Source organism: Oxyura jamaicensis, chromosome 3 (genome assembly GCF_011077185.1).
Source record: "Oxyura jamaicensis isolate SHBP4307 breed ruddy duck chromosome 3, BPBGC_Ojam_1.0, whole genome shotgun sequence".
In the NCBI taxonomy this organism is placed as follows: Eukaryota; Metazoa; Chordata; class Aves; order Anseriformes; family Anatidae; genus Oxyura; species Oxyura jamaicensis.
Window position 1 is genome coordinate 28,389,028 of NC_048895.1, and position 14,744 is coordinate 28,403,771.

Below are 14,744 nucleotides of genomic sequence, written 5' to 3' on the forward strand. Positions count from 1 at the left end.
AACCTGGTGAGCAGCCCAAGGAAGGAAACAGCCAACGTGCTCTACTCACTGCCTTATTCATCATCCGTCACTGCAGGCAGATAGTGCTTCAGACCTGCTGTTAATAGTTTCCTGGGTGATCTATAACAGACTTGCACCTTCCCTCTCTTTCTACTCCAGTCATGCAGCATTATGATATCCTTCTCTGGTTGCCAGAAATAACTGTTCACAGAAAAGGGTCCCCAAATCCCCAAGTGATGGGAGTGGGTGAGGTACTGAGCAGCTGGAAGGTTCTCTCTGTTATACTTAGTGTCCTTCCTGACCAGCAGTGCTAGAAACGCTACAGGTGAGACAAGAAAAGCAGTTCTACTCAAGTCATCACCCTGAAATCCTCCATGAATGATTGTCCCCTTCCCCTCACCCCGCCCCCCCCCCCCGAAAAAAAAAAAAAAAAAAAAAAAAAAAAAAAAAGATCTCTGGAAACAGAAAACTCCTTTGCAAAAACATTGCCTCTCAGAGAGGGGCTGAGGAAATGCAGGCACCTGAGTGAGGCTGGTACATCTGTTTGCATCTGCAGCATGCTCCTCTGACTTCTCCCACTTCTTTTCCACCTCCAGTAGTTTGCTCCCCTCCTTGTGTTGGCACACAAAGCCTCAGTCAGCAGCCACCGCCATCCTCCTCCATCACCCCAGGAGAGATGCTGAGGGGAGCTGTGGGAACAGTGACTGGAGGAATTCCCACCTCGTGGCCCTTATATACACATGTGTAGCTGAAAGGACTGATGGACTTCTCAAGTGCAGTGCAGTACGTTTGCTGAATGCTTTGCCTGAGGGGTCTTGCCAAGCTTCACTCTATCTGGCTGACTAAATCCAGATTAAAGATGCATGGCTCTGCCAACTGCTGCTTTTCAATTTAGATGCTCGCACTGTATTCTTATTTATTTATTTTTAGAATATTGATTTTTTCAGGAGGCAAAGCAAGGGATGTAGGAAAAAGTGATAAGTCCAACAGTCAGCGGTGTTAGACTTTTAAGGGACTAAGGAGATTTGTTTCTTAAATACAGCAACTGCCAAATGCACCAGTTTATCTAAGCTACAGCATCCTGAGCCTGTTCTAATTCAAGGTCTGTAATAAAGTAACTGACTTTGTTGGGAGCAAATCTGGGGTACGAAGTAGCTGCCAATGAGGGACAGCCTCATTGGGTTACCCCAATGAGAGTATCCCAGATAGCTCCTTTGAAATGAAAATCATTTTTTGCAGATGTGTGCCTGGTGGCAGGAGGTAACCCTGCATGCACCCAGGGCTGCCCTCCGCAGCGAGGCAGGCAGCAGAGGCAGTGCTATCAGCACAGACCAGCCACAAAGCATGAGCTGGGGGTGCCTGGGTCCGTTCTGAGGTGTCCCATGGTGACAAGACAAGGAGTGATGTGATTAAAGTAGTCCAGTTCTTTTGACACGTACTTCAGGATAACAAGACAAAGAGCACCTTTTTACCAATCCCAACAAGCATTACCATTTTACTTACACCTTTTCTAGCACTAATTGTACAATTACTTCCTTAATCCATCAAGAGCAAAAGAAAAAGTACTTACATTTAGCAGACAGTTTGAATCAAGGTTGTGGGTCTTTTTTCCTTTAAACCTTTAAAACTATATTTGCTTGAAGTGCTTCGAATGTTTTATTGCTCATACTACAGTACATAACAAAGTAATTGTGTAATTAAGAGATAATGTCAATGCAATAGAACATTGTTGACAAGATAATAGCCTCCTGCTGCTATAGAAAAGCCATGGCAATGCTAAAGAGTATGCAGGAAAAATATACATAGAGAAAATTAGATGGGATTGTTTGTTTTTAAACCAAACTGGCAAGCTCTGATTGGCCCAGCTGTAGTTTAGTATAGGTTGGACTCCCGCCACAGCAAAGTGCCAGTTTATTCAAAAGAGGACTCAGATCTTGTGCAGTAAGAGGGTGCATACATCAGGGAAGAGGGAGGAATCTACCCTGGGGTCTGATCTCCCAGGAAGATCTCCCAGGGATCTCCCAGGAAGACCTATAGGAGAAGCAATAGCAGAGAAACAATGCCTGAAGCTCCTAGCAGGTGGGATGCTCACTTTGCTGTCCTGCTGAGGCTCTGCAAGGCTGGGAGACCACTGGATTATTTGGCCCCACATTTTTCATGCACCTGTAAGGAAACCAGGAGAGAAAACACCTAAACGTCAGCTAGATTGCAACCTAGTCTCATTTAGCCTTGGGAATGAACACTAAACCTCGGGCGTAGAAGTTCACTGCCTCCTGTTTGCTAGTTTGATATATGAACTCATGATCCTATGGATACCCAGGGCTGAAGGAGGGATGGGTTTGGATACAGAGGCTACAGAAAGTGACTTGGGAAGGAATATTATATCAGGGAGTACTAAACAGGGCCACTTACTGCACAGTACTCTTGGCAAGGTTGCACCAGCATGTTACTACCAGCCACGTGATTTCCAGCATTCATATTTTATGTAAGAGGGACATTTTCTTCTTTTCTTTTATTTTTTTAATATACTTTGTGTACCCAGACACAAATAGAGTAGCTCTTTGAATTGTGTCTGGGTACAAGTACTTAAAAAAAAAAAAAAAAAAAAAAAATCATCATACTCAGTGAATTAAAAGATTGTAAAGTTAGATACTCAAAGATAACAATAAAAAGAGGTCTGTGCAAGCTTGCTTCAGTCCTCTGTGGGCAAAGAATGTGGCATGGTCTTTAATTTCATGCCCACAAACGCCACCTCCAATCACCCTCACCACTTGGAGTGCACAGTGGATCTGCTCCCTGTAGAAGCAGCTGCTCAGTAGTTCATTTTATCTTCATTTTTCTATGTACAGCCCCAGGCCTTATTTATGTACACTGTGAAGACCTAGTCTGAATACATCATTAATCACGAGTTCTTTGCAGCATTCATCACTGTAGCATCTGAGTGGTTTGTAAAAACTGGTTAACTGATATATGCAACAAATCTTGAGAAAATAAGTGGTGGTGTTACTTCCCATGGGTATGGCTAACTGATACACTGAGAAATTATCTCTGAAATGTCCACCAGTTTTAGGTGGTAATATGTGTAATGCCTGATTTGGTCAGGGACACAAGGTTTTGTAGTGCTTTAATTGCTTTGGAGTCCAGTTGCTGATTTCTTTCTTGTATTTTCCAAAGCAAACTCCACAGCTCTCATTGTGTGCATGCAGGATGTGGAAAACACAGCAGCTCTCTGCCTGGAATCACATGAGAGTCTTGTATCTGCAGCACAGACAGCATCCAGTCCATTCTTCCAGGTTTGCACTGACTTCAGCCATGCTGATCCTGCCCACCATCTTCTGCAGTTCCCTGACACTTGCTGTGAACTTTTCCTCCCAGCTTCTGCAGCAGAGAAAGATGGAGCTCAGGTAAGCTGTGTTTTCCTTAGCTGAAGAGGCATTCAAAACCCCTGTTCCCCTGATTATCTACACCAGGAACATTTGGGGGGAATATAGCAGTTTTCTTCTTTGCTTTATGTATCAGGGCATGAGAAGGGGTGGATATACAATCCAGTCTCGCTCTAATCTGCATTCTAGGCACAAATTTTGTACTCAGACTCACAGACTCAGAGGCCATCTGAGGACTGGAAATATACCCAAAGGGACCCCACAAGGCAGACCTAATCACACTCACTGATGAAGCAGAAATCCTACTGAAAATCACAGCAGGCCAGCCTGCAATCCAACCTAATGCACAGATGGACCAAATTAAGATTGTAAATCACAACAACCCTGAATTTTAGGGTATTTTGTCCACAATATCCTTAAGTCTTCATAGGAATTAGGGACATAACTCAGACTCAGGCATAATAATAAATCATGGGAGCTAGCGCCAGAAGGCATCAACCAGGCTTGGGAAACAAGTGCATCTGCCTGGGCCAGTGATGATCAGCAGACAGAGAAGACATGCAGGAGCTTACTGAAAGGACAGGTGATCCCAGCTGTCATCAGTGTCATACAGGGACAGTGTCTTGAATGTGAGTTATTCTCGCATGCAGACCAGGCCCAGCAAGCAAATGGGGTCTTTCCAGAGCAGGGAGCAGCAGACAGTGAAGGCAGAGGTACAGTAGCTGTGTCCATTCTCCCTGCATGAGTCCCATGCTGGCCACCAGACCTCATCCAGGGCGAGGAGCATGTGGCTTGGTAGACCACAATCAGCTGTCAGATTGTCCTCTCCTTATAACACCTTCCACTGCAGACTGGTGTCTCTGTAGTCCTTGATGGGAGACACCTCTTTTTATTACTATCTGCCTGATTTTAACCTCCCTCACTTTATAACACCACCAGTGCCTATATCATAAGCTGTGTGCATCTAGATAACCTATCCTCGATGACTGCATTGAATTCTTATTAGAACAATGCAAATGGTTCTTTAGTCTTACTTCCTCCTTGGCACACAATGACTCCTGCACTTTGGCTCCTAATTAAAGAGAGCAAATGCCTCGCATTCCAGCAAATGACTGAACCTCTTCCATTCACAACAGTTCATAAAAAGGAGGTGCTGATATTTGTGACCAGGGAAAGATATGCAGAGTGTTCATGGGATCACAAAACAAAACAAAACAAAACAAAAAGAAAACAAAAAACATAGAGAAAAAAAAAAAAAAAGTTTTTAACTTTTTTCCCTTTTCTTCACTTTTTTGAATAATTGTCAAAGTTACTTTGTTTTTTTGATTGCTAAAATGCAGCAGGTCTTCCAGTAGATAAAGAGATTGTAAATAAAGCTGAGCTGGCTTTTCTGCCAAATCCCGCTACGTGAAACACCCACATGTTCAAACTGTAAAAGGATCATCATAAAGCCTGTCCAGATTTCAAAGGTGATTTCATTTCCTTTGTTTTCTTTTCCTTAAGAAACTTATTGCTCTAAATCAGCAGTTCTCAAGTTTCTTAGGTCAGGTCTTCCTACCTTAGCTCTATTATCAGTTTATCATTTTCACACTTTAAAACATTTTATGATCTCTATAAATATTAACTGGGCAGATGTCTGACACCCAGGCTGTGCCATTCAAGTATCTTCCTGACAACAAGCAAAGCCCAGGCACAAAGAGATCAACAATGCAGCCACAGAGAGCTTCAAGCACAAGGCAGAGCACAGGATGGGAATCCCACAGTATCCGGGGATGGAGGTAAGTGACATGCACTCCAGCTACATCCCTACTTGATAATGGATTTCCCTCATCATTGTCTTGAGCTGAAGGACCCATGAGCATCCCCTTGAGTTCTGCAATTGTTTCCAAGGTCCTGCTAAGCACCCAATGGGATGCCCAAAGTCTGGCACCACACTTCTGCCACCATCTCCTTGCTCACAGCTGAGGTGGTATGGGAGGGAGACCAAGAAATTTAAGATCACAGGTGCTGCAGCCCGTGCTGTTTCAGGGCAGCCAAGGTGCAGTTCCAATTAACCAAAGAGGAAAATCTATTTTAAACGTAGATTGCACTCAGAACTACCTCTGTTAATAAATGTCATCATTCTGTTGTTATGGATGGTACTTCCTGCTTCATTATTTCATATTTAGATTGGATTTGTAGAAGGTCTATTAAAGCAGTAATGAATTAAGTGCCAGTTCAGCTTAACTCCTAAGAGTGGGCTGTAGCAGGATTTAATCATATATTTAAGGGCTCTATTAAGTAGGGATGTCCATAACTGCACACCTAAGTTAGTGTTGAATCAGGAACGTAATCACATTTTTTAAGGATATAATAATTATTGCTTTAGAAGTGGAAAAGACCTTCAGATTATAAATTAACTAACCTTGGAACTGACAGATTCATTGCCCAGCCTTCATATCTGTTTACAGGTTTGCAATTCTGCACGTGTCTGTCAGAATAGACACTTTAAAGGATGTGCACTTCAGGGAAAGAAAGCTCCTCCTGGAGAAACCTTAATAAGGACATTTGTGGAGGTTGCAGCCACATGCAATGAAAGGTGAGGACATGAAGCACCAACAGTGACTCATTCAGGAGGTGAGCTGGTGAGGGGAACTTCTGATTTGTGTGGCAGCAGTTCAGTGACATGCAGCTATGCTGACAGCGTATCACCCATCTTCACAAAGGCTGTTAGGGGATGTTAGATCAGCACATTGCCTTGGGCTTCTCAGATATTTAGGAGATGTTCTTCCCCAGCTGTTCACAACTCTAGTTCCCACCAAAAACTTTGGTGGAAGTTCATTGGCAGTTGGTTCAGACACCATTTCAAAGATAATAATGGCATTTTGTTTATTGACAAAGTCAACTAGACCGCTTTGCATCCTAAAATCAGAAGCCTGATTAGGAAGAATTACTTGCAAATATATGCTGAGCTTCCAAGGTAGACAATGTCATACATTTCTGCAGTTCCCAGTTATGCAGTATAACTTAAAAGCAAGACAGCAGGGGGAATATACTTTCCTCCCACATCAGCTGCCATTTTATGGTGTGTGAGAGTTTCCCTGTGGCTGAGACGCATCTCAAGGCAGGGGGTTTCAGTTTGATATGCTATTAGTCAAGCCATGTGTCATGGCCAGCATAATCATGTTTGTTAGATAAATTTGAAGACTAAGTGCAGTGGTCTCCATCAGCTCCAAATGAGTCAAGAACTTTGGTGAGTTTAGTAATTAACCTTTGGAATCGTTCCAGTCACTCACACGTACACACTGGGACATGAGTAGACACATAGCCAACAGTTGCTAAATATGTAAGCAGGGATTTTTTGAAGCGTGCAATTTACTCAGTTATAACATTATACTCGGGTGCATGTTTTAGACTTATTTAGCTGTGTGTGTTATTAACCTTTCCAGACCCCTCTGTAGTCATGCAGTAAGACAGAGCCTCTGCAGACCTTGACTGTCAGCTTTCAGTTTCTCCCCCACACAGCCCTCTCTCTGTTTCCATCATGAAGCTTTCCAGGACAGATTAAGGCAGCAATGTGTGCAAACACCCACTCTACAAGCCCCGTGAGGGTCTTGCACAAGCAGGCACAGAACTTGCCAAGACATTTCCATCAGACATCTTAGTGCTTCCATCAGACCTCTCATACAAACTGGATGCCTGGATATGCCCATTTCTTCCAGTCAAATCTGAGATACTTCTCCCTGACTGAACAAGGGGCTGATCCTGTTACCCTTTGCAACCAGCTCAATTGGTACACTAGTTCGCATAGCACAAGGTTGTGCTTATATCAGTAACAGTGCAAGAATTAAGGGAAAAAAAAAAAAAAAAAAGCAACCATCTGTTACTACCCCATAGCTCCAATCTTCTTGATCTTAAAATTGGATCTTCCCACGAGGTGATCAATATTCTATAGGCAAATGCTGTCTTATGTAAGAAGCCACCACAGCTTTTATGGATTATTTCACTCAGCTCAAACAGAGGCCCAAATTAGCACTACTTTCTGGTTGCCTGACCATTTTTTTTAATGAAAACTGGAGAAATGGAGACGATGTCATTAACCCACACAGGATAATGTGAACTAAATAGAAGTTTAGTTTGCACATCTAAATGCCTCTTGAGATTTGCACTTGTGCCACAATACTACTTGTATTTTGATCAATATCACCTCTTGACACTGAAGTCACTGCAAATGTGTCATTTATGTTACTCACAGCAAAAGGAGGCTGTCTTTTCACTTATACATAAACCACCAAGACAGTTCAATCTTCATGCTCACTTTTCTTGCAACATAATGCACAGTGATATGTATATTTTACTTTCAATGCTCTCTGAATTGCATCTTTTGCTGTTTCATTACGGAGGCCTTGATTTGATAAACACACCAATTGCTATGGCAACCCCACCAACCTGGCTCTGCCTGAGGCCACAGTGAAAACACTTCCCCTCTTCTCTCAGATCTGACATGTGGGCTAATGTTCCCATTCAATTTAAGGAGATTATTGCCCCATTATAGGTGGCTTCTTTAGGCTGTCAAGCATCTGTTACCTAAAAGCATGATGCTTTCCAACTAGAAACAAGGCAAGGGTCCAGGGAGGAGCTGGGATCATCTGCAGTCAACACAGAGACTGAAGAGGAATGAAATGTTTTGACAGCACACACTGGAAACAGAGAAGAAAATATCATATGAGGCCAATCACCAGAGAAAGAACAGGAACTGGTTTTTCCACTTTTCATAAAACCAGTGTTTTACTTCATGCTCCAGCTCCTGGAGTCCAGAGATGGATCGTTTTTTCTGTTCTTCTTCTTCTTCTTGTCTGCTTAGCTCTCATAGTTGGTGAGATGTGAAAACATGACTCTCGGTGTACACAGACTGCTCAACAACCAGAGCCAAAAATACCAAACATCCACAAAAGATATAATATTTTTTACTGTAAATAAAATAATGATTTTAGGGTTTTAGATTTTTTTCTTACAATTCAGAACCTCCCCAGAGAGCTAGAGCTGACAGTCCTCGCATGGTATTCCGTAGCTGAGGAGCCGAGAGGAGGTCTGTAGACCTAACTGACAAGGAGGCTACCCAGCTTCATTTTTGGCAATTAGCACAGTGTTGGATCTCCATAGTTCCCTTTAAATAATCTTTTCTTGTCAGACTGCTACAGGATCATGACTGCATGCATTTTACTTATCTCCAGACATACCAGAGATAATTCAGGACACATGCAGGTGTATCCTACAACCTTACATGTTATTCTGCTGCTTCATTGGAGACATTAAAATTCACAAGTTCCCAAACGGAATGTTGTGACTGCCCAGTGTGGCTTCCTGCAAGACAACACACAAGCACAGCCTGGATGTCATGATGGCATTGCTGGGTACCAGTAATTTCGTTTTGGGAAAGATCTTTTTAAATACATTTCTTCTTTGTTTATTCTCTCTTATTTTTCCACTGCTTCTGTGCTTCTGGGATCCAGCAGAGACTGGAAATACTAAACTGCCACAAGAAAAGCTGTTCTCCTTGTATTTTCTGGCTAGATTTGAAAAAGGAAGCTCTGGATATCTCATGAGAAAGTTTGTTTTGGTTCCACTGCTGTTGGCTTGGTGTTATAGACATGGGAGCAGAGCCAAGTAAACAATTCACAACAAATAAATCATACAATGAATGTTGCCATTTCTGGGCTTATGAATTGTCCAGGGGCAGATTGGAAAACTCTCAGATGTACCTGTTATTCACAGTCATCCATGAACTTTTTCTGGTGAATAATTAGCAGTTGGCAGCTCTTTCCAGCTGTGAGTGGTGCACCATTAAATTCACAATTTGTAACTCATGCCCTAACTTCCATAATCACATACAAAAGTAGGGCAAGGGTGGGCAGGAGGAGATGCTAAGGAGGACAGAGCATGTTTTGAAGCTAAATTCACAATGTTTGTACAGCATTTTGGAGGTATGCAATAAAAACTGTTCGGGAAGCATTAGGAAATACCACTGTGAGCAATAATCATTTTTGTAAACAAAGTAAAACTCATTTTGCCTGCATGGATGCACTGATTTCTCTGAAGGTACTATCTTAGAGCCTAATGCCAGGGCCTCCAACACTAATCCATGAGCCATGACCCTCCGATATAAGGGGTTTATTCCATGCCATTAAGATAACAACACTCACAGTTTTGTTTTACTGGCATCAAGGCATTCAACAGGCAAAGACACATATGGCCCCAGTAAGCTCATCTCAAGGCATGGCTCCAGTGGTCTCTAAGGTCACTTGCAAACCTAAAGTAGGGAGATGAGCTTACAAATTACTCCATACAGTCCTATGCAGAAACCCTCATCTCCTCTATCTTAGAAGCCACAGCTACACCATACTTCACCCCTTATATCACACATTTTTATTCTGTCCAAAGCCACTTGAAAAGCAGTATGGGGAAGGCACATCAGCCATCCCCCGTCACTTCTTCCCTCTCACTGCTAATGAGAATTAGTGAATTGACCCAATCATCCCACAGTCTGGTTTTGATTTTCTGATTAATGGAGTGATTAGCTGATGCTTAAACAGCAATAAACTGCCTTATCATCCTTTCCTCCCAGTTCCTACAGTTCCACTTTATAGTATGATTTTCATTTGGTTTCCTCCTTCCATCCTCCCCCCATTTAACATCTAGCTGTATCACTAATCCAAGAAAGAACCCAAATATGTATTTTTCCTCCTAATCTTCAGTGAATTCTTGACTAGCCAATCAGGCCAGCAGTTATGTATAAATAATTTTAAAGATGGCACAGAATCTTTGAATACGTAGATTTCTCAGGGTTAATCCCTCATTTCATGAACAAAATTTTACAGGTTTTGCATGCTCATAAGAAAACAGATTTTTTACATCCCCATACCACTCATTTCTTGACAGTCCTAACACAGTTCAAAATCTTTTCACAAAATAGAGGCAGCGCAAGCAGCACCGGTGAAATTATCTCCTCCTTATCCTCTGTGCAACATATTGCTTTTGTAATAGCAATCAGAGGCAATAAGAGGATCATCTCTCTTCAATGATCCAGGCACTGCATGATTGCAGGAAGCAGTTTCTGTCCAGAAATCTGACAGAGAAATCCAAAGCTAGAGAGAGAACACAGCAACTAAGGGAAATAGGAAATGCCTGTGCCAAGAAGGTGATAAAAGCTCTTGGACTCTCAATGCACTCAACTTGCCTTGCCACAACACATACAGCATGGTAGAAATAGTTCTTAGTGACAAGCCAATTGATTCTCAGTCTTCCCAGAAAGCCTGCCACTAGGACTCACACTTAGGGAAGTATTTACATGAACCAGTTCAGCTGATTAAGTCATTTAGGCCCCCTAAAGAGACCACAGAGAGAGAGAAGCTTCTCCGTTGGGCAGTGCAGAGCCTTCTAACACGGGAGATCCCTAGGGAGATTAGCAGCCAAATTAATCCCTTATAGTAGGTGGCCCTAATGATGTGAGCATTCTCCCTCTTGCCCCCAGCGTACACTTCTGTGGTGCAGTTTGCTGCCTGGATTTCTGTCTTATCCTTCCTATCCCTTGCAGTTCTGAGAAGCAAAGAAGTTGCCAGATTGAGCTAAATCTGAATGGATGACCTTCAAGGTGAACGCCTTTGTTCACTTCTATTAATCAGGCCCTCGAACCATTCACTGTTATGGACAAAGATCCTTTTCCATGGTCACGGCTTACAAACCCTCATTTACAAAATGACTCTCACAAAAAGCCTGCCGGAAGGTTCAATAAAGAAATCTGTCACAGCCTGGCTTCTGGGCCACGGCACCTGGAATACAAAATCAGATTCATTAGTTCCCCAGCCTTCTCCAGGTTCCCCACTATTCTCTTTAACAGGAAAAATTATGACACTATTATGTAAAAAATGTTTTAAAAATCAATGTTGATTAATAAAAGTAATTTCAAGAAGCTGTACCAAAGAGTATTCAATTTTAAATTCATTTCCCCTGCTTAATTGTCTGAGAATATCTGAGTGATGGTATAGGAATATGAATGTGTTGCTTATTCAGTCCTGGATGAGCCTGTCTTCTCTGATGGCAAAAGCCCCTCACTGGTCACCAATCCACCTCCAGTTTACAGCTGGTCCCAGGGAACTGACAGGGATGATAAGAATTTGTTGATCCTATTTTGCTGGCAGACAGTGTTAAAACTCACTTTTTAGGTGAAGCTCTAGATATAAGTATAGTTTTAAAACAGCCTATGAGAAACAAATGAATAAGCACAGCTGATATTAGAGTAACCCTTAAAGAGGGTAACTCTTACCTTTAAAACCCTTAAAACCAAAAGAAAAAAAAAGAAAAAAAAAAAAAAAAAAAAAAGGTGTGTGGTGCATTGATTACCAAAAGACCAATTTATCAGTGAGCTTCCTATTAATATATATATTTATATTCTCCAGCCTTTCCCTAGTACTACTGCACATTCTTACATGTGGTCTTCTGAATGACACCGATGGCTCTTGTCTTACTGTCCAAAGCACACAGAGCCTTCAAGCACTGCCAAGGATCACTCTGCCAGCTACAGCAATTATTTCCATAGGAAAGGAATGCTGTGAAAATACTCAGTACATTTATTAGCTTTTCTGGATATTAAGCAATAGCAAAAAAAAAAAAAAAAAAAAAAAAAAAAAAGAGAGAGAGAGAGAGGTATCGACATGAGATCTATGGACAACACTCATGTACAAAGCACCAGCAAGATCCACAGAGTTGAAACCTTCCAGAGTCTCCAAATGTGGACACTGGAGCCAAACATCAAAATTTTGGAGTTTCTGTCCAAAGATTCAGCTGCTTTTTACTCTATTGCATTACAGTAACATTTGGACTCAGAAGTGCCTTCAAAGTCTAGATCATTTTGATATGGTTTTATCTCCAGAAATAACTCCAAGAACCCTTGCCCCTCCCACCCCCCACCCCCCAATAAAATCTTCAAAATGCTTTACATGCTCTACAGACATAGGGAAAATTTCACCATCTGAGCAATTCCCCTTCAGGAAGGAATGTGTTAGCTGTTTAACGGTGCATCAGAACAGTACAAGAATGTAAGATAGGAAGGGAAAATTCAAGATAGGAAGGGAAAATGTAAGATAGGAAGGGAAAATTCAAGGAGGAAGCAGAGAGAGGGAAAAATAAGAAGAAGAAGAAGAAGAAGAATGCTTTCTGGGGAATAAGGATATGCAGTAAAAGACCTGAGTAAAAGACCTGTAGTAAAAGACCTTCAGTCTAGAGTTATCCTTGAGTTTGTCATTTTCCACTTTGGTGCCAAAATTTTCCTCTGTAAAATATAAATGACTGTTATTTGTTCAAATTTGCACAATAATGTGAGATCTACAGAAGAAACGTGGCTCTAAGTGTGAAGTCTTAATATGATCAAAATCAGCTAAGATAACGATGGTGAAATGTGTTTTAAAAGACATATGACCCATTATAGGTTGTACTATCTCCTTAGGGAAATGTTGTTGACTAATATTTGTTATCTTCTTCTAAACAGAAATTTGACCAAGATAGTAAGTCTACCAAGATAAATACGATTCCAGCAGAGACTTCATGATCACAGGTCTTCAGATTTAGTCTTATTTCTGAAGTCTGTTCAGTGATGGCCAAAACTATACACCACATGGAAAAAGAAAAACAACAAAAGGATTTGCAGTCTTTAAGTTCTCTCCACAGTTAAAGGTTTCCTGTGTCGTTTGGGATCATGCCTGGTCCCTTAATCTAGTTACAGTGTGAAGCACTGTGTCTACAGAAACATGATCACTTTTCCTGTGCAACAGCATGTCCCTTAGCATGGCACTTCGTCTGTAAGTAATGGGTGAAATGTTGCTTTCAGCTCAGGCAGGCAGCTTTTCCTCGGGTTGGAAAATGATGCTCCAGACTCTGCTACCAACAGCTTTCTGTCATCTGTATGGGGAGTGAGGGGAGGAGACAAAACACTCCGGAAATAAAAAGCTCTGCTGTACTCTAGTTATCACTCTTAGCTCTTCTCTTCAGATGAGAAATGATGAGTAGTTCCCCTTGCCATGATAACAGGGAATGTAGAAGACAGATAACATCAAAAGGAGTCAGTATGATTCAGCTTGGGACCAGAGGAGAAGGAAAAGGAGGGTTCAAGGGTACGTGTGATTGTCAGTTGCATGATGGGGGGTCACATTTGTGATGAACGAGGCACCGCACAAGGAGACAGAGTGCCCATTAGCCACACTGTTATGACTGCCCATGCATGTGTGCACTCATAGCCTGTGGCAAATGAGAGGCAGCTCATTCCCTGTGGTAAGAGGGGCAGACCCTTTTGCACGCACAAAGGGAAGATATCCTATGCATAGGCAGCTGCTGTGGAGTTGCTGACGTGCAGCAAGACTTAAGGTGTTTGTGTGCCCATACCCTTAATCTCTGGTGTTCAAAAGCAAAAGCAATGTTTTGCTTTGCAATCTGTATCCTTTGGAAGGCTATAAAATAGCCCCTTGAATATTTCCCTATGGGAAACTGAACACGTAAACCCTTTGGTTTTATGCAGCATCCTTGACCCTTAGAATAACAAGATTCTAAACAGAGAAACGAAAGCTGAGCAGGAGGAAACGTGGGTTCAAAGGAGAGATGAAAGCACCTGAGAGGGAGGAGGCTACCCAGTGATGAATACCTTGTACTGAATAGTTTTCTCAGCTGTAGAGAAATTCAAGGACAGAACAGGTGAAGGCATGGCCAGGATCAAAGGATAAGGGGAAAGTGGGAACACAAATAGGTGGCAGTGTTTAAAGAGAAAGAAAATTGAATTCATGCAATGCAGCTGGGCCTCTACAGCAGCAATTATCTAATCAGAACTCATTCTGAAAAAAACAAACCAGGATTTGTTTATTTGTTTGTTTTTCATTTCTTTTTTTTTCTTTCTTTTTTTCTTTCTTTTTTTTTTTTCAGCTCCCACCAGTCAGTCTTACCCCCATTCCTGTGCAGGAAAACAGAGCACTCCATGCTCTGCCACCCAGCTGCACGTGGGAGGCTGCCGCAGAGTGGACGTGGCTCAAGAGCAGTCCCAGACGACATCGCCTATCTGCACCACACTGCCACTTCTGTGTTTGCTGAAAAGAAGAGACAGACAACCGTGGAGCTGAACATTTGTGGAAAAACGATCACTATTGCAACAAAAACATTCAGAAGGGACTGTTTGCATGGGTTCTTGTATTCTTTACTTGCAGATGAGAAACAGACAAAGACTGGCAGTTCTCTGGGACTTCTGCAAATGTGCATAAATCACAAAGCACTGAATTTATCGCTGAGTTGTTTTAGTCTGTTTTTTTTCCAAGAGTCCGGTGGTACTGAGGTTTCTGTATATAA

General features: G+C 42.0%; 1 long non-coding RNA gene across 1 annotated transcript; it reads right to left on the reverse strand.

Annotated features, from left to right (window-relative positions):
• Nucleotides 1-2,062: 2,062 nt before the first annotated feature.
• Nucleotides 2,063-14,504, reverse strand: LOC118164621. The gene is made up of 3 exons (XR_004749572.1): nucleotides 14,348-14,504; nucleotides 9,566-9,672; nucleotides 2,063-2,163 (listed from the first exon to the last, which is right to left on the reverse strand). It is a non-coding gene; the product is annotated as an uncharacterized LOC118164621 (long non-coding RNA).
• Between the last annotated feature and the right edge of the window lie 240 nt (nucleotides 14,505-14,744).